Source organism: Anabrus simplex, chromosome 2 (assembly GCF_040414725.1).
Source record: "Anabrus simplex isolate iqAnaSimp1 chromosome 2, ASM4041472v1, whole genome shotgun sequence".
Taxonomy (NCBI): domain Eukaryota; kingdom Metazoa; phylum Arthropoda; class Insecta; order Orthoptera; family Tettigoniidae; genus Anabrus; species Anabrus simplex.
This window is the reverse complement of record NC_090266.1, coordinates 1213524971-1213546859: the sequence shown is the minus strand read 5'-3', so window position 1 is coordinate 1213546859 and position 21889 is coordinate 1213524971.

Here is a 21889-nt window from a genome sequence, read left to right as displayed (position 1 = left end):
AATCTGGATCGCATATATAGAAGCAAACCTACAATAACATTACTATATATGAATAACAGATTGATGATGATAATAGTGTGAAATGGAATTACAATCGTACTTACGGCTTGCACATCAGTGTATGGCCACCCCTATGATTTACATAGGCTTCTTCATGCTCTTTAGGTGCTATGATTTTCAAATATGTGCTCTCTATAGCACCAACAGTCCCTGGAAATGGCTGCCGAGCATCTCGGTACTTCTGAACCGCAGAATAGCGTTCTTCTGCAGTCATTGGAAAATATACCCACTGTCTCAGAAGCAATTCTTTTATGCTTCTTGTAACAGCATGGACACATCGGCTCACAGATGGCTGACTAACTCCAAGTTCCCATTCTTCACCAACAGCATCCTGATATGAGCCTGTGGCATAAAACCTCAAGGCCGTAAGGACCTGAAAAGATAATCAATCATTCATCACTGAGGTCCAAAAGTCTCTGAATGAAAGGGCAGTACTGGTAAGCTAAAGAAAATTATTTTCATTCATTCATAGAGGTAACAAAAATTAAATAAATAAGAAGACAGCAAAAGATATAGTAGACCTACCTGGGTTTCAGCAGACAGTCCATGGCGTTCCAGAGATAATGTAAGTGAATCTACAAGATCTCTGGCAGCATCTGGACTTAATCTAAAAAGATCAATGAATTCATCATCGTGCAATGAAAATGGGTCAAGGCTATTTCGCCACTCTCTTCTTTCTACTTGCCGTTGAAGTCTTTGTACTCGATGCTCGAGAAGCACGAGATCCAAAGCAAGGTAAGCATTGGCCATATGCTTGAGTTAGAGGACAATATTTATTTACAAGGCCCTCAGTAATTAACCTAACCTCAGAATATACCTACATTTACAAGTTCTAACCCAAAGTATAATTTCCTTACTTAAAAGTTCTAACGTTCGTACAATTACCTAACCTAATTCGTTTAACCCAACTATAAAGTGTAAAATAGCACTACACAATCCTTAATTTTAGCATAAAATACAACTCGTTTTTAAACGACGAAATATCTTTGTAAACGATAATTTCGTTCATCTACCACTCACAAACGCTAATATGGCAAATTGAGTGAGAAGACAAACCACATAGTAAGGTCATTTGTTTAAAATTCATTATGTGTAAAATTATAAAATACAGTGATCACATTCTTCCAATACATCTTTTACAAGATCTTTCTGAAATGCAGAGCACAGGGACTTTATCTGATATGACTTTAGGCGTAATTATATCTACACAGCCGTCGTTAACACACAAACGATGGGTCAACAAGCCGACGGTCACCAATCGATGATATTCGGTCCAAGCAAAAGCTTTCAGGTACTATTATCTGTAAAGAAAGAGTACAGAATAGTGCTCGCCGAACATAGTCGGAAGGTCGAGTAACCAATAGCGAACAATGTCGGTTGGCATGTACGAAATAGCACCCCAGCAATATTATCTCCATAATGATCGACGTTATATGGCTAATTCTTTGTTAGAAGGGCCCACTGATTGAGGTTAGACTTGAAATAGTTCAGTTCGAGACAAACTGCCTTTAATTATTAATATCGCTCATTTCATGCCTACTTGCGTGCCATCTATAGAACCTGTGAACAACTATCTACACGTTATGTATGACCTCCAGAGCCATCTAAGATCAGAGACGGATTCACAGGGTTTTTTGAAAGTTACTTTTTAATTTGCCAGGGTTACTGTTGTGGGTAATATTGTGGCATTAAAATGGAGCTTTCAAAGAAAAGAAGGAAAACATGTGATATATGGACGTTCTATAATATCATTGACGATAACTTCACTCAGAAATATCTCAACGAAGTGGACAGGTTTTATGTTTATTACCTATAAGTAAACACCATCAGCAATGTTTGATTTATGACGATATTATCATATATTATTATTATTATTATTATTATTATTATTATTATTGGATTCCTAAAATGTTCTCGTGTAGCAACACATGAATTTCCATAGCATTGCTATAATTTTTATTCGATTCATGTGAGTAAATACAATAGAATATAACCTCTGAAAATGATGTTATGGCAGTAAATACATTGCCAAAATTATGTTGAAGATAACCACATTACTATTTTCCTAATGTAAATTATGCTTTATTGCACGTTTCTCCTCTTTTTAAGAACATATCCCACTGCTAGTATAAGAACTAGGACTGCCGCTTGCCTTTTCACCGTTGTAAAAACCAAATGCTATCAAACCTTGCCAAATCTTGTCAAACTTTCAGCAATGTTGAACAATCTTTAACAAGATTTGAAAGTTTTCTGTGAAGTATTGAACTGATAGAAAAAGGTGATGGTGTACAAGCATTGTATGTTGTGTAATACGTATAACTAATTTAAATCATGGCCATTATTTTGATTAGCCTATTCAGTATAGCTTAAAAATTACAGTATGAAAATATATATATATCACCTAGAAAAGTAAAAGAAATAAGGCACCCAATTTTACCCACTGTGCTGTTAGTAACTGTTATCAAATCACAGGAAAAAATAACAGATGCTGAAAAGTAGCAATCACAGTTATAACTGTGATTTTAAATGTCTGTTATTCCCATCTCTACCCCATACACGCGAGGACTTTTGGAATACTTACCTGCGCAGACTCTCCTCCGGGAGGTAAATCGGAAGTATGCAATTACCCACACACGCTCAGAATAACTGATTATTTACCGAGGAGGTTGAATACGACGCGCTCAGCTGTTTCCTGTTTAAGATTATGGGCTTCGTATGGTTGAAAAATATATACGGATTGAAATTAATTATATAGTCGGTAGACGATGAGTTGTTATTTGGACGTAATATAGCGCTCTGCACGAAGAAGACGCGCTAAAAAATTTCAGTTTTCATATTTGTAGGTTACCACGTTTACATTTATTGCCGCAACTCTGAGTTAGCGCTTTCGTCGCAAAGTCTCCGGTTGAATTCAAGCAGCGCCAGAATGTCAGAGACTTGCCTGCAGACTTTTTGTCGGCAGACTTATCGGCCATACACACAGAGTCATGTCTGTTTACGCAGAATTACCTCCGACTATGTCTGCGCGTGTATGGGGCCCTTAAGAGGCAGGAGATTTTTCTTTCTTTCTTTCTTTCTTTCTTTCTTTCTTTATTTATTTATTTATTTATTTATTTATTTATTATAGAATGTCCCAGTGAGCTAGTGCCTCAAGGAGGGACTGCCCTTTACAATCACAGCTTGGCAGCTTTAAGTTTCAGTTAACAGATAAGGCATAGGCCTACATATATAACAAAGAATATATTACAATTATTGATTTACATCATAATATCATTATTTTACATGGAAAAAAGAAGGTATTAGAGATAAACTGATCTTAGGTGGAAAAATTGGTACACAGTGGTTATCGATTTATTCTCCAACATATTGTTCAACGAAGTACCTACGTACTTCTTTCTTAAATCCGTACAACTTATTGATTTGTTTTAATTTGGGAGGTAAATTGTTAAAGGCTGCGCTTGCTGAATAAGAAATGCTTTTAACACCATATCTGGTAGTGTTAGTGGAATCTTTGTAAAACTGGTTTGCTGATCTTGTGTTATGGGTGTGAATGCCCTTGCTGTATCGTAGTTCTGTATTAACAGAAATCATATTATTTTTATACCTGAACATAAATAAAGCTTGAGGGTATTTAATCTGGCATTGTACTGGTAATATGTCTGTTTCCTGAAAAACTTCCAGAGATGGTTTTAGTAAATCAAATCCATACATAATTTTTACTCTTGTGGAGTACTTCTAGTCCCTTTATAGCTTCCTGTGTACAATATCCCCATATTATATTCATGTACATAAGGTGTGCATGTATGAGGGAGGTATATATGTTTTTTAAGTGTTGGTTGTTTATTCCATAGTCTTTCAGTCTTTTTAGTACTCCAATTACACTAATAATTTTTTCTTTACATTTAAGATATGATCATTCCAACTTAAGTTATTGTCCAAAGCCAGGCCTAAATATGAAAAGTGCTTTACTCTTTCAATTGGCTCATTGCCAATTTTTACTACATTTCAGGTATTGATAATTTGTGTTGGTTCATGAAATATCATGTATTTTGTTTTTGAGGTGCTTATAACTAGGTTATTTTTGTTCAGCCATGATATTAGTTTGTCCCGATCTTTTTGCATATACTCCATAATCGTTTGTTCCCAACTGCTGTTATAAAATATAAATATATCATCTGCAAACAGAAATATCTTACCAATAAACTCAAGATAACCTATATCATTAATAAATATTAAAACCAGTAATGGTCCCAGCACTGACCCTTGTGGGACACCATCTTTAACATCGTAGATGGGCCCTTTAGTTTCATTGATATTAACATATTGCTTCCTATCAGTTAAGTAATTTTTAAACCACTCAAAGGCTATTCCTCTAATTCCTGCATTTGCTAGTTTATTAAGTAGTAGGGTATGGTTAACTGTGTTAAATGCCTTTCCAAGATCTATGAAAATTCCAGCTGCTATTTTATTACTGTCTAATGCATTCTGTATAAGAGACACTATGTCAAAAGCTACTGAAAGTGTACTATGTTTGGGTAGGAAGCCATACTGAAATTTGAAGAAGAAATTTGTTTTTATTAAGAAATTCAATACTTGTTTTTTTATTACTACTTCAAGTACTTTTGTTAGTGAAGATACTATACATAGTGGTCTGTAATATTACTGGGGTCATATTGTGTTCCTTTCTTAAGAACTGGTACCACTTTTCCAATTTTATATTTATCTGGTATTACTCCTGTTTGCAATGACAAATTAATTATCTCGGTGAGCAAGGGAGCCAGATGATTTATACACCTCTTGAGGAGTATGTTATTTATTCCGTTATCTGTGTAGTTATTCTTGTTGGCTAGAGCTTCTATGATTTGTGTAACTTCCTTAACATCTGTTGGCCTAATGTACACAGAGTTGCAGATCGTATGATTGGATAGCAAAGGTGGGTTACATGGACCAAGATCTTTAACCAAGTTTTCAACTACATTAACGAAAATGTGTTAAAAGCTTTACAAATATCTTGACTAGAAGTACCTATATTGAACATTTTCATACACAAGTTCTATAGCTTTTGGTTTACTATTAGTTCTACCAAGTATCTGGTTCACTGCCTTCCACATTTCTTTATTAGTATCCCCTTTTCTAATTACATGATTATAATATGACCTTTTTAGCAATCTCTTCATTTTAATTATGTCCTTGCAACAACTTGTGTACTCTTCGATTGTTTCAGTTGAAGGGGTTTTAGCTTTAGTTTTTGCCACTGGCGTAGCCAAGGGGGGGCCCACTTGGGCCGGGCCCCCCCAAAATGTTTCCTGAAACTAGAGCGAGGATCAGCCGTTGTTTTACGTACGATACGAACAACTTAAAACTTACGCCGAAATGACGAATTAACGTAGCGACAAAGAATCTACTAGCAGGGCTCAATACGGTCATTCATTATTCTCCATATTTGTACTGCTTGCATGAAAGGATGTCACTTAGGATTGTGATGCGCGGGGATATTTCACTGTAGAGGCCTCAGTATTGGGAATGTGTTGACAAATGCCAAAAGATGAGGAAAGGAGCAATTAGCCAGGGATTACTCAGTAGGGGGCCGGAACGTGACCACCGAGATAACGGGGTCCACAGCCAGAAACAGTTGAACAACATCGTGTCAGCTTTTGCAGATCAGTTCCAGGAAACTGGGGTTGTACCGTGGTTGAAAGATGTGCTGTGTTTAAGTTGCAGCGTTCGGAAGACTGTGACAGGATTGTGATCTGCACGTTAGTTTCTCATTTTGTGCCATATAATAACTTTATTTGTCACTAAGGGCAAAATAATGTGCATCCTCGGTAAGTTATGATTTTTTAAAAATTCTAATAGCAAGACAGATCGCAGATGCGTACCTTAGTTCTATAGGTAGGTCCATATATTTTGTCAAATGCCCGGGGACTGATTGGAACTTCAAATGGCACCATCAAAAGTGCATGTAACTATCTTGTAATTAGCGGACGTGATAACTCAGTTCCAATGGTTCTATCTTCTCATCAAGACGGCCGAGGCTTGAGTCGCAGTCGATGCATGAAACATTTTTAAAATGGGAAGTCACGTTCTATTGATACAGATTCTGCTTAAAACACTAGGTCGCGTGCCTTACCTTTCTTTAGTACTTTTGAGTAATAACCGCATCATTTATGATGGTGTATTTTGAGTATCAACCATTCTTCGTGCTTACCTTGTACCTTAAATGGTGAGTGGATGCAGTGGCGTACCCACGAAATAATATCAGTGGCCAAGTCTAAGCCAGTAGCGTGGACACAACTTTTCCATGGAAGGGGCTGTGAAAAGATGTTTTATTTTGTATTTAGAATTTGCTTTACGTCGCACCGTAGGTATTATAGCAACGATGGGAAAGTAAAGGGTTAGGAGTGGGAAGGAAGCGGCCGTAGCCTTAATTGTATGTTGTATGTTCAGTCTTCAGCCTTAAGGCTGGTTGGATCCTCAACAGCTCCGCCATCAGCTGTCATTAAGGTGTGAAAATGGGAAACCACCGAAAACCATCTTTAGGGCTGCCGACAGTGGGGTTCGAAGCGGATGCAAGCACACAGCTGTACGCCCTTAACCGCACGGCCAACTCGCCCGGTGGATATGAAAAGAAAGCCGGTCCTACCGAGTGCGGTGACGGATCTTCTGTAGATATTGATGGTTTCGATTGTTACCATGTAATTATATCCAACAATCGAAATCATAGCTTCTGTACTCTAAACCGGCTGCATTATTGAAACTGTTCGTAAAATTGATAATATCGTTCTTCGTTTGTGAGGAAGTAGAATCTTTTTATTTTTTCTAAAAAAAAAGAACCACTTTGGAACTACGCCCCGTGAAGGTGACTACCTGCCAGGTCGTAGATATTTCGATCACGGGAGACTCATGGCCAACTCTATTGCACCCACAAACAAGGCTGTATCTTCCCTTTCTTAACTCTGTCAGTGGCGGGCATCGAATGCAGGATGCCTTAAGTCTAATTCTAAAAAAAGGTGACCTAAAAGTAACAAGCCGAACCCGCGGTGTAGGGGTAGTTTGCCTGCCTCTTACCGGAGGCCCCGGGTTCGATTCCCGGCCAGGTCAGGGTTTTTACCTGGATCTGAGGACTGGTTCGAGGTACACTCAGCTCACGAGCTTATAATTGAGGAGCTATGTGACGGTGAGATAACGGCCCTGGTCTAGAAAGCCTAGAATAATGGCGGAGAGGATTCGTCGTGCTGACCACAGGGCACCTCGTAATTTGCAGGACTTCGGGCTGAACAGCGGTCGCTTGGTAGGCGATGGCCCTTCGGGGCTGTTTCGCCATGGAGTTTGGTTTGGAAAAGTGTACAGAGAAGAAAGCGACACCCCTGCAAGGCTCTTTAGCTTCCAGCTAGTTCTTCCGTCGTGCATTTAGGACAGTTGGAAAACGTACGCCTTAATAAATGCTCTTCATAAAACCTGTGTAAACATACTAACGGAATCTATTTATAACAATAATCACAAACGCCTCCTTTTCATATGGTTCAGTTGGTTGAGTCGCTGTCCTTCTGAGTCCGAGTTCGCAGGTTCAAATCCCGACTTTGGTCGGTGGACCTCATAACGGTGTTGAAATGGCAACAGCTTCATGTCGTTGGTTTCTGGCACGTTAATAAAAAATATACATACAAATATTAGCGTCATAAAACTGTAACTTAATGCTACTATATTCTGCACCCCAGGCTTCCGAGGGAAACGAATTAACAATTTGCTATACGTCGCAACGACACTGATAGGCCTTATGGTGACGGTGGGATAGGAAAGGCGTAGGAGTGGGAATGAAGCGGTCGTGGCCTTAATTAACGTACAGCCCCAGCATTTTCCTGGTGTGAAAATGGGAAACCACGGGAAACCATTTTCAGGGCTGCCGACAGAAGGGTTTGAATCCACTGAGTCCCGGATGCAAGCTCACAACTGCGCTGCCCTAACCACTAGGGAAACTAATAGGACAAGGTAAACACTCCCTAGCATATGTTGTGACATATATTTTTCTTTACCAACTAACAAAATATCTATACCCATACCCCTTAAATTCTATATTTACTTATTTTTTTTGCTACCTGCTTTACGTCGCACCGACACAGATAGGTCTTATGGCGACGACGGGACAGGAAAGGGCTAGGAGTGGGAAGGAAGCGGTCGTGGCCTTAATTAAGGTACAGCCCCAGCATTTGCCTGGTGTGAAAATGGGAAACCTCGGAAAACCATTTTCAGGGCTGCCGACAGTGGGGTTCGAACCTACTATCTCCCGAATACTGGATACTGGCCGCGCTTAAGCGACTGCAACTATCGAGCTCGGTACTTATTTATTTATTAGTGCCTTTTTTACAGTGGCGAAGTTAGGGCTCGAGGCCCTCTCGTATACTTAACCACATACTAATCAAAATCTTGAATAAAATACTGAGATACATAAAACAGTTAAACCTACATAAATTAATAGTTTTAAAAATAAATTTAAATACATTACTAACTAAATTAATATTAAAATTAATTAATTTTGAAAAGTGCGGCTGCATGGCTAAATGGTTAGCGAGTTGGCCTTTGGTCACAGGGGTCCTGGATTCGATTCCCAGCAGGGTCGGGAATTTTAACCATCATTGGTTAATTTCGCTGGCACGGGGGCTGGGTGTATGTGTCGTCTTCATCATCATTACATTCTCATCCCGACGCGCAGGTCGCCTACAGGTGTCAAATAAAAATACCTGCACCTGGAGAGCCTAACATGTCCTCGGACACTCCTGGCACTAAAAGTCATACGCCATTTCATTTCAATATTAAAAACTCTTAAAAATGACATCCTCAGGCACGCACACATTCACATGTCAACCATTCAGTCAGCTGTCCTCAGCAGGTAGTCTCGGCAGGTTTAATTTAATTTCGTGTGGCTATTTCTAGCCGAGTGCAGCCCTTGTAAGGCAGATCCTCCGATGAGGGTGGGCGGCATCTGCCATGTGTAGGTAACTGCGTGTTATTGTGGTGGATGATAGTGTTATGTGGTGTGTGTGAGTTGCAGGGATGTTGGGGACAGCACAAATACCCAGCCCCGGGCCACTGGAATTAACCAATGAAGGTTAAAATCCCCGACCCGGCCGGGAATCGAACTCGGGACCCTCTGAACCGAAGGCCAGTACGCTGACCATTCAGCCAACGAGTCAGTCGTCTTGGCAGGTGTCCTTAAATCTTAATAAAGAGCTAGTTTCTCTGACCTGAGCTGACAGGGTATTCCATAATGTGACGCCGATCACCACAAATAATCTATTAATTGTATTTGTGCGGTGCAGTGGAATAGAATGATAGGATCTAGAACGTGTATTTAAGTTGTGAAATGATGATAAAAAGGTGAATTTAGAAGAAATATACAGTGACTGACTTTCAGCTAACCCTCCTAAACACCATCGTTAAAGTGTGTAGCTGCCGACGTTTATCAGGCTTCAGCCATGAGACAGCCTGATAGTATGGGGTGGTATGAACATCGTACCCGATGTTGTAAATAAATCTCAGGCAGGAATTCAGTGCTCGTTGAAGTTTAAGTGTTTCTTCTCTCGTCATATCAACTAATACAACATAACAGTAATCAAGAATAGGGAGAATGAGTGTCTTTATTAGTTTTGCCTTTAGCTCAAATGGAAATATATCCCTCTGCCGTTTAAGAGGGTGAAGCACTCCAAAAGTCTTTTTTACGTATCTCTTTCGTGTGACAAGAACAATCAAGTGTTTCATTCATAATTAAACCAAGATTTTTAACCGGTTTACTGTGGGGAATAATGTTCCCATTCAGTAGGATAGGCGGGATTGCGACATTGTTTGAGCAGCTCAGTAATTTTCGTGGTCCAATTATGATTGCCTGAAATTTTGTGGAGTTTAGTATAAGAGAATTTCGTTGTGCATATATACTGAGTCATCAGAGGTCATTGTTAATATCTTGTCTTGCAGTGTCGATATGTTATTTCCTGTCACGGATGGTATGTCATTGATATAAATACAGAAAAGTAAGGGCCCTGGAATACTGCCCTGCGGGGCACCACTAAGTTTCATTTTCCATTTAGAGGCCTTGTCGTTTACTGTTACACGCTGTTGATGGTTACTCAAATAATAACTAAGAAACTTAAGCGCAGCCAGGTCGAAATTTAGCAGTTCCATTTACTTTATCATAGTCGGAATTTCTATAGTGTCAAAGGTGCTACTGAAGTCAAGAATGATAAGTTTAGTGAGCAGTCGTTTGTCTATAGCGTTTCTTCTTACCTTCAAAAGTGCTGTCGCGGTACTGTGACCCTTCTTAAATCCAAATTGCAAAGGGTCCAAAGGAGCATTTTTATTTAGGTATTCCAGAACTTGCTCATATACTAAACGTTCAAAGGCTTTAGAAAGCGCAGGGAGTATTAACACATGACGAATGTCAGAGAGATTGTGGGTCTAAACTCTTAGGTACCAGTATAATATTCAATATTGTCTGTTTTCCAGACAGTAGGGAAAATTCCGTTTAGTAAACAGTAGTTCAGTATGTGCGTCAGTATAGGCAGGACAGCACCAATAATTTTGTGTATAAAAGTAATAGGATTATCATCTACATGCGTGGCCTTTGATTTAATCGAGTACAAAGCCTTTTTAACCTGGTTTTCTGTGACACTGTGAAATGTGAATGGTGGATTGGCTGGAGGGGACGGCGGTGATTCGGTGCAGTTAATTGGGGTAGGTTGAATATTTATTCTACTAGAGCAATCGTTCAGTTCGTCAAGTAGAATAGAATGTCAGGAGGTGTCTGGCTCTGTTGATGTTTTCCTATTCCCAGAGCTCTAAATTGGTCCCATGCGCGACTGGAATTAAATTTGTTAGCTAAATTCCGGAAATATGCACATTTTTTATTTCTGATTAACTGCTTTGTGCGATTTCTTAAGATGCGGTAAGATTCGAAGTCTGTATCAGCTAAGGTTTGTTTATAATGTCGAAATAACGAGTCACGGTGGGCCATCATTCTCTTGGTTTCAACATCTAGCCATGGAGAAGGGCGAGAAACCTTTATTCGACGTGTATGTGTGTGTTTCTTTGCCGCATTAATCGTATAAAATGTCACATCTTTATAGCTTATCACATGACCATTATTATAATAAAATTACCGTATTTATATCCTGGCTTGGGGACTTGGGTTTGTCCCAACATTTTCCTCTTCATATTCAGACAACATACTACACTACCAAGCACCAAAGAAACACACAACAGTGATTACATCGCTCCATATAGGGTTGGCGTCGGGAAGAGCATCCGGCCGTAAAACAGGGCCAAATTCACATGTGCGACACAGTTCGCACCCGTGACCCCACAGATGTAGGAAAACGGAAGAAGAAGAAGAAGAAGAAGAAGATGATGATGATGATGATGATGATTATTATTATTATTATTACTATTAGCTTCCGGAATCCGCACGAATACACCACTCTTACTTGGATCCAAGGACATTCATTTCCTTTTTAGGTATTCTATACCACCTAAACTCTGGAACTTCGGTCACCTATCAAAATAAATGCCCCCCCCCCCAAACTGAAATCCTGGCTACGCTACTGGTTTTTGCATATAGGATATTTTACCTTTTTACCACTTCTAGGAATTTTTGTGTTACCCATGGCTTATGTGTATCTTTTCGTGGTGGTTTTTGCCCAATATTTGAACTATTTACTCTAAGCACCTCACTAATAAAAGTACAGAGCTGGTCATAGGCTTCATTCACGTCATTATATAGATTTGTACAAGTATTTTTTGTGAAAAAATAATTTAGCTTAGGGTAATTTATTTTCATGTTTGTTTGTACATTTGCGTCACTAATGAATGAAGGGGAGCTCTCTTTAATTTGAGTTCTTACTTCTATAATTAGAATATTATGATCACTAAGGTCACTTATTACATTATATACACAGTAATCCGCAGTGGCAAAGCTTGAGTGCATACGATCAATTAAAGTTGAGGATGTGGGTGTTATTCTTGTTGGTAGCCTTGTATTGCAGGGGTAAAAAGTGTAACAATTCAATATGGATATATAGTTCCTATAAATATTGCTATTTTTTAGAAAATGTACGTTATCGTCTCCTATAAGCAATGAGTTTGATTTTCGGGTATTGCAGAAAACAAGTTCAAGGTCTATCATAACGTTACTAATATTACTCTCCTTTGGGTTGTAATATCAAATTACGTTATATCTCCGGTTTTTGCTAAATACTTCTATTTGGAGAATACTGTGATAACTGTTAATGATCTTAGTGACTTTAGTTGTCCATTTTCTTGATACATACACTGACAGTCCTCCTCCAGTACCCTCTCTAGCTAGATTGTAAGATTCAAAGCTAGGTATGTTTCTTCATCTGATAGCCAATTTTCTGTTATAACTATAATGTCAAGTTCTGTAACCTCATCAATAATAAGCATAATATCCTCAAACTTGTTCCTAACACTTCGTGCATTGATACAGATACATTTAAATTTAGAATTTAGAGCTTGATTCTTAGTTTGTAATTTATAGTTTTCTATAGTACCACACTGGATCTCAACAGAACGTATTATTTCCTTACTGCTATAAATGTCCTGTACCATTTAAAATCAGTATAAATTCGTGTGAATATAGTACCTGCAGCGTTTACTGTCCGAGTTTATTCTCGAGGTGTGCGATCTTTTCTTCGTTGCTGATGAGCATGCTTGGTCCGCCCTTAGCTTCACGGACGTAGACCTTGCAGTCCCTTGTCCATGCGGCAAATAGTTTGCCATTCTGCTTCAGTAGCCTGCACCTTCTTGCAATGTTCTCATTCCTGGGCGAAAGATGATCTTTAATGAATACTTTGCGTGATGGGCAGTTCGGTCCAATATCCTGGATATTCAACACTCTTTTATGTATTCTTGCACTCACTATTTCGTCTTTCTTCCACCTGTTAGTGAATTTCACCACAATTCTTCCAACGTCCCCACCTCTTGATGGCAGACGATGAGCGACGTCAATCTCCTGAATACCCAAGTCAACACCCAATGCCCTGGCTGTTTGTATTACCAAGTCATACATATTTTCTTTGGCCATTTCTCTCATTCCACTGATTAACAAATTGTTCCTGCGGGTGTACTGTTTAAGGTCGTCTGACCCATCTAACGCCTGTTTGGTATAATTGCTTAAACTCGCCAGAGATTTTTCTAATTCAGATGTTCTTTTATTCAACTCACCAGTGAGAGTTTTGAACTTCTCAAACTGGCCATTTATAAATTCTGTCGCTTCCTTAAAAGCACTGAGTTCAACCATGAATAAAGTTTTCATTTCTGTAACAGATAATTGTATCTTCTCGGTAAGCTCCTTAACTACGTCACATTCGCTTAGCTTAGGTGGCGGGTGACAATCGTCACGTTTACATTTCCACACCTTTTCTGGATCACTTCTTACCGCCTCGTAAGCCTTCTTTGACATTCGCGTGCAATCTTTGTGAAAATTACGTCCACAATACCCTTCACAATTAACGAATTCCACACAATGTCTCACTTTTTTACCGCATGGAGCACAAACATTACTAGCCGCTCCCGCCATTTTGTTTACCAAATACTTCTTTTCCTCTGCTTCGTTGTTTTTACTTGGACTCTGCGCAGCGCACTACGTCCAGTCACTGGGTTGCTTTAAACTTCACCAGTCAAAGGAACTGTTACAAAAACGATAGATTAGAGGGTAGTGAGAGACGGAAGTACACACTAGTGTATTAGGAGACGTTGTATAGGAAAGATACATTAGGAATATTCTAGGTGTCTAAACTACAGTTATGAACAAGAGAACAAGTATGCATGTGTTAGTTTACAGGTATTAAGCACAGACACACAGGGTTCTACATCACTACTATAAACAAACATGACCAGATCACAAATAAAGGAGGCAGGATCGTCCAGATTAATTCGGGATATTACACGCATGAGAAAAGTTAGTCAGTAACTCAGCTAAGTGAACTGTCGGATGGTATACTAAACAAGAAATATTGAGAGGAAGTTGAAATCCGAGTGATATTAAGGTGGAAATGAAACGTTGTTGCTGTCCGGGATATTTATCACATTGAAAGAAGATATGATTTATCGTGCCAACATAGTTACCACAATTACACAAGTTGTTATCCTTAATCTTTAAACCATACCGATATTCCGATGTACAGGCATGATTCAAGCGATGTCTGATTAGAGTAGTGATACGACGTCGATTGTACTGTCCTTTTGCGAACCATGGTTTAATAGCAATTGTATTTTGAATATTGTAGAAATGTTTACCTTTAAATTGTACAGATTGGCGCCATTGTTCGTTCCACCTTTCGCGGATAACTTTCTGAGTGTCCATACGTCATTTTGTGGGATTGCAATAGGGATGCGTAAGCCTTGTCCATCAGCAGCCGCGTTAGCCATGACATTGCCTGCTATGCCAGCATGTCCGGGAACCCACTTAAATAAGACGGGAGGATTTTGGATAGTTAGATCATACAATAGTTGTCTTAGGTTTTCCATATACCAATTATCCGCCTTTGTTGGATTTTCTAAGGCTTTAAGAACACTGAGAGAATCGGTACATATGACAGCCTTTTGGATAGTGGATAGTGACGGAATACAAATATTTCCGCTGTGTATGTGGATGACAATTGGAGTAACATGAATTGTTTGGATAATTACAGCAGAGGGGAGTAAAAAGCGGCTCCAACTTCGGATGTGTCTTGATGTGTGGATCCATCAGTATAAAATGGAATATATTGATTATATTGATCTAAAATAATTTTGAATGGCTTAATCGTTATCAGTCTGTTTAAATTCTCGGAAATACTGGTATCGTCGAATATTGTACGTATAATATTCATCATCATCATCACTGGCGCGACAGCCCTTTGTGGGCCTTGGCCTTCTGAACAAGTATTCCCCATTCTTTCCTGTTAAGTGCAGAGTTCCTCCAATCCATGATTCCAATTATCTTTACATTCACTCTCACCCATTCTTCCCACCTTAGCTTTGGTCTGCCAACTTTCCTGATTCCTTCTGGCACTGCATTAAATATCTTCTTTATCATTCTGTCATTAGCACGCAGCACATGTCCTACCCACTCAAACCTTCTGATCTTTATACAGTTAACGATGTTTGGTTTGTTATATAAATTATACAATTCATTATTATATCTTCTTCTGCAGACACCATTTTCTTCCACTGGCCCAAAAAATTGCCTAAAAAGACTTCTTTCAAATATACCGAGCTGTCTTTCATCAGATTTTGAGGGTCTCCAGGTCTCAGCACCATATGTTAATACAGGCTTTACTAAAACTTTATACATCAGGACTTTGGTTTTCCTAAACAGCAGCTTAGAATTCAGATGTTTTCGGAGGCTATGATAACACTTGTTAGCAGACAGTATACGTTTCTGAATTTCAGAACTATCATTGTTCTTGGAATTAACTTCTGATCCAAGTTAGGTAAAGCTACGCACAACATCAAACTTATACGAGCCAATTTCTGTGAATGTAGACCCACTAGGGTAGTCTTTCTTGGTTACGGGCATGCACTTAATTTTTCCTTCATTAATCTGTAAATTCACCTTTCTTGCTGCTTTTTCGAGGCTTTTGGAAGCTTCTTTCTATGCTCTTGGTGTCCTTGCGATTAAATCAATATCATCTGCATATGCCAAAATTTGAACTGATTTATATAAGATGGTTCCACTTGTGTTGATACTCGCATTTTTAACAACTTTCTCCAGAGCTATATTGAACAAAAGGCATGGTAATGAATCTCCTTGCCTAACTCCATTCTTGGTCGTTACAGCATTTGATAACATATTCTGGACCTTAATTTGATTCGGAGTATTTTTCCATGGTAGCTTTCACAATGGCGATCAATTTCTTAGGGATCTCAAACTCTTCCATTGCTACATAGAGATTACTTCTATCAATGCTGTCATAGGCTGATCTGAAGTCAATGAAGAGATGGTGGGTATCAATTCCAAATTCTTTACATTTTTCAAGTATCTGGCGAATTGTGAAGATCTGATCAATAGTAGATCTTCCTTGGCGAAATCCGCATTGATAGTCACCAACCGCATTTTCCACGCAAGGCACCAATCTGCTAAAGAGAATATTGGAAAATATTTTATAAGCAATGGATACTAAGCAGATACCTCTATAGTTAGAACAAATCATGATATCACCTTTCTTATGTATCGGGCAGATGATGCCTACGTTCCATTCATCAGGGATTGTTTCAGCTACCCATATCTTGGCCACTAGTTTGTGAAAGTGTTTAACAAATTCTTTTCCAGCATTTTTCACAAGCTCTGATTGTATTAAATCAATTCCTGGGGTTTTGTTATTCTTTAACTTCTTAATGCCAAACTCAACATCCTCAATAGTAGGTATTGGTACTTCTATGTCTGATTTTCTTGTATTTACAGGAGGTAAGGTTACTTGGTTATCACCTGTACTTTCATTCGACAGTTCATAAAAATATTATGCCCACCTTTCTAGTATTGCTTCCTCACTGCCCAGTATTATGCCATCTTCATCTCTCCACAAACTTTTTCTAGGTTGGAAATACTTACGACTTTTATTTAACTTCTGATAGAAAGCTCACACATCATTCATCCCTTTCAACCGTTCCATTTCTTCTAATTCTTTACTCTCATACTGTCTCTTTTTTCTTGTGCAATCTCTTTTCTTCTCTTCTGGAAGTTCTATACTCTTCCACTGCTTTTCGGACGTGGTTCCTTCGTTGCAGTCTCTTGTATGCTTCATTTTTAAAGTTGTTGCTTGTGCACAATCTTCATCAAACCAATTGTTGTGCCAAACTTTCTCTTCCCTTCCTAAAACTTCATTTGCAGTCCTTAATAGTGCGTCTTTAAGATTCTTCGAAATTTCGTCAATACTCTTACTATTACGCAAATCGGTCAGGGCCTCATTAAGCAAGCTAGCATATCTGAGAGCAGTTTCCGGCTCCATCAGCCGAGCACTGTTCAACCTTCTTGCATTGGATCCATGTACCTTTCTTGCATTAGATATTCGGTTTCTAATAGTTGCTACCACAAGGTAGTGGTCAGAGTCAATATTGGCCCCGTATAACTTCTAACATCCATGATGTTAGAGAAGTGTCTTGCATCTATTAGGAGGTGGTCAATTTGGTTAAGAGTACATCCATCTGGAGACTTCCATGTCATTTTATGTATGTCTTTGTCGTTAAAAGTAGTACTTCCCACTACCAAATGTCTCGAGGATGCAAAATGTATAAGCCTGATTCCATTATCATTAGAAATATCATGTATGCTACATTTTCCAATACAAGGTTTGTATTCGTCTTCTATTCCTATCTTCGCATTCAAATCCCCGAAGATTATTTTATAGTCTGCTCTTGGGAACTCATTATAAATTTCATCCAGTTCATCGTAAAATGAATTTTTATCTTCGTCGCTCTTTTCTTCAGTTGGAGCATGTGCACAGATAATACTCTAATTGAAGAACTTCACTCTAATTCTAAGTCTGCGCAATCTATGCGATTTTGTCCGAAAATCCATGATAAGGTCTTTAGTCCACTTATTGACAATAAAACCAGTACCAAACGTGTGATCCTTCATGTGGCAGCTACAGAATACCACATTATTTTTTCCTCTGTGTCACTCCTTCACCAATCCATCTCACTTCTTGTATAGCAGTAATATCTAGTCGATACTCCTCCAGCTGATCGAACAACTTTCTTAGGTTTCAAGCTTGGTAAATAGTTAAAACATTCCACGAACACATTATCAAATCCTTTACACGTTTGCGAGGTCGTCGTAAAAAGTTTAGGCCGGATATATCTTCTTCAGATTTTGTAATGAGAGTTTTTTTTACAGATAGGGCTGTCAGCCCAACGCCAACCCCCAACAATCCTGGAGGGCCGATGTTTTATTTCGGGGTTGTCTCCCTTAGCTGGTGGGTCTCCATTTTGAAGCGCCGGGAACTCGATTTTCGCCCTTACATGACAGCCGTGTATACGCAGGGTACCCGTTGCCCAGGGGCTTTGTTAGTACACTTCCACCAGCAAGGAGTAAACCCACAGGACCACATACTACTCCTTCGGCCCCCACGTATAATATTTGGTAATTGTATATTCGCCGGAAACATGATATAATACTTAGGGTGAGTTCTTGTTTTAACAACGTTAGGTCGTAAATATGTAAATTGAACATATGCCCACAGGAGTGACGGATATTTCTCTTGTAATACAGTTCCATTTCCATAAAATTCAGATAACTGAAGCTTGGGAAGAATCGGATGATGATATCTGGTCATTTTCTTGAGAAGATATTTAGCAGCTACATATTTGCGTCGCAAATGTAACGGTGGTTCGGAAACTTCAGCTAGTGAAGCATTTGTAGGAGTCGAATTCATGGAACCTGTAATCAGTCTAACAGCTTTATACTGTACTTTGTCTATACTGATAGTCAACTCAAGACTTAAGCGGTCCCTTTGATATTAGCCAGACTTCTAGTCAGAGAAGAGGCTTCCGCAGCGGTAAATAGTTCCTATGTTTGTTGCTGCAGTCAGGAGTTTCCCTCAGTTTGGTTAGATATTCTGGTGAACTGACTTGACCAATTAAAACGTTTTGCGTTGTAAAAATACGGAAAATATTTCACAAGTTGCATGTTATTCGCGTTCGTTACCAATTGTTACATTTCGTACGTAGATGGCTGTGAATAGTTATTGTTCTCGGTGGTGTATGTAGCAAAATAAATAGTTATTTAACATGAGTTATATCTTATTGCATTGTGCATCTTTAAGCCTTGTTCGGGTTCATTCCATTGCTGTTTAGTTCGCATAATTTTTACGGCGTTGAAGATGGATCCAAGAAAACTTTTGGAAGTATTGGCTGCAATAGCATGCTCAATATTCATAATGGCTGCCAGCCGTGAGCAACACATAGGTGAGGCTGTGATGCTTGGGTCACAAGTGAAATACTTTAAAGCTAATAAAAGTGGGGGGAGTGATTAAGTAGGATATCTAAACAAATTGTTATGAATGTTTACAGTAGCCTACGACATGAGAATCCGCTGTCGACAGTGGAAGAAGTGGTAAAAAAACCGCACAGCTGACCAGCGTTTCTACGTACAGTGTTTACACGACTCGCGCGGAATTTAATGGAATTCGTAGTTTTCTTGTGGTACCATATCTTATATGCTGGCCTGTTGTTGTTCATATATGTCGTGAGTGTTTCGGATGGGTCTCCATAAAGTCGCTGAAAATTTAGTTTTAAGAAAGTGTCTAAATTATGTAAACAAGCAATCAAGGCGATAAGGAAAGTGAAACAAAACGTAACTCAGCTAAGCTAAATGCCAGATTTATGTGACAGAAAAGGTTTGTTCATTTGACTGTTCGTCAGTAGGCCTATGTGTCAGCACATTTAGAACTATCCACTCGCCTTTAAGTAAAACAGGAAGGATTTTAACATGGTATGGGCATAGGATCCTTAGCGTATTCGAAATAATAATAATAATAATAATAATAATAATAATAATAATAATAATAATAATAATAATAATAATAATAATTTGTACTTCATATTGTCATGAGGGGATCATGAGTTCGTTTTTGCCTTCCGAATGAAGAGACCACAATATTTACCACATTCCCGGAAACACTGTATTTTGCATCCCAGTCGTAGGTGGGTTTTCAGCTTGTTGAACTGTGAGAAACTGCCACTGACAGTCGTTGCACGAAAGCGGAATCGTATACTGATGTTGTAAGTCCCCATGTGCCTCACAGAAATAGTCAATAAAGGAATGAATAGGTATGGTACGTAATCAAAATACAACTAGGTGAAATGACGTGATTTCTTTTGATGCTTCACTATTTGAGAATGAAGTACTTGTCAGATAGACGCACGACATTAATAATAAGCTGGTTGTGGCGGAGATGGAGAACTGGACGGGAGAGGGGAACAGGGGACGTGTTTATATGGGGAAGGATACTTTTCCTTAGCTCTTGAGTTGACTTTCGGTATAGTCGCTGTTTTTGATCCTCCGAGGCCATACCTATAAACTGACTACCATAGTCAAAAACAGACCTGATAATGTTTTTATATACAGTTAAAATGGTAGCTGGGTCAGCTCCCTAGGTTCTGTTCGTTAAGGATCTTAATACATGTAGTTTTTTTCCGTTTTTCGATATATCTCTGCAATATGATGTTTCCAGGTTAGTTTATTATCGATCGCTCCCCCATGATACTTAACGGTTTGTTTTACGGAGATTTCCTGTTCACCGCATCTAATGGGTGACTTATCATATATACGTTTTAAGGTAAATATGAGAATTGAACTTTAGCAGGTGCTATCTCTAAACCATTTTGTATCGTCCATGTCTGAAGTATTTCTAAAGTCTTCTCTAGAGTAACCCGACATTTTTCTATGGTATTGTGAGTGCAGTAGACTACTATATCATCGGCATATTGCAGTATCCGAGCCGTTTGTACAATTTCTCTTTCAAGATCCGCCGTATACATCATATACATAATTGGACTTAAAATGTCACCTTGTGGAAGCCCAACGGATACAGTACGGCAATTGCTTTCATGGGCGATTTGAGGGAGACATACTCGTCGATGGGTATAGAATTTCCCTATGATATTAATCAACATGGAAGTAAAATCCATATTCCTTAGTTTCTTGAGTAAGATGGGAGCATTAACATTGTCATAAGCACCTTTAATATCTAAAAAGGCAGCCATAACGTGTTGTTTTCTGGATTTTGCTAACAATATATCGACTAATAAAATATTAAAATCATCTGTCGTGCTGCGGTTTTTGAGGAATGCAAATTGGTACTTCGGTAGAAGGTCATAATATTCTAGAGCCCACATTATTCTGTTTAGTAAGATTTTTGAAACAGTTTCCCAATACAAGAACTTAAACAAATTCTTCTGTAACTAGCTGGATTGTAACGTGCTCCCGTATCTCTACAATTCTACGTGTTCGACTGGTCTACTGCCTTTACTAACCTCGGCGTGTGTTCCGTCCGCTCGCCCAGCCGGCTTCTCTGCTTACTACTGCACCCCCTCCGTTTCCTCCCCTCTCCACGCTCTGTGTGCCGTCATCATGCGCTCTGGGCTTTTCTGGACTTTTCCTTTGTAGTATAAATTGGCCTGCTCTCGCCTCGATCGGCGAGAGTACTAGTCAGGCAGCTGTACTTGTTAGTACATCTTCGAAAGAGCATTGTCTGAGCTGAGCACTTCTCAGTGCTCGCTCTTTCTCTTTCAGAGTTTGTTACAGGAGGACCAGGATGGACAACCAGGCGGATACGATGACGACCCAGGAACGGGCGGTGGCGATCGGGCACTTGCTCCGAGATCTCTTCACCGGCATGACACCGACACCGGAGAGCAACACGGAGCCGCAGACGCTGGAACCTGTGCCGGAGACCACGGCACCCGAGCCGGAGCTGCCACAGGAGGACCCGGAGATCGAGGTGGAGACGGAGCCTTACAGGGACGGGTGTGACCCCCCTAACGGCTTCTTCTTCTCCGAAGGCTACACCGACCCGGCGCACGAAGCGCTGCTCGTGTACTACAGGCCGGGGCGCCCTGTAACTTCTGAACGGGGCCTCGTCCTGGACAGAATGCGGCGCCCTCGCCGAGGAGGCAGGATCATCTCGACAACCATGGCCGTCGAGAGCTTCCTACCAGGAGGCCTCATCATGAGGCATCACGACCAGGAGCGGATGCGCGACGCAGAGAGGGAGCTTTCTTCTCTGTTCCAGGTCATCCGTCTACCAGGGAGGGACGGAGTGCCAGGGATGAACACCGG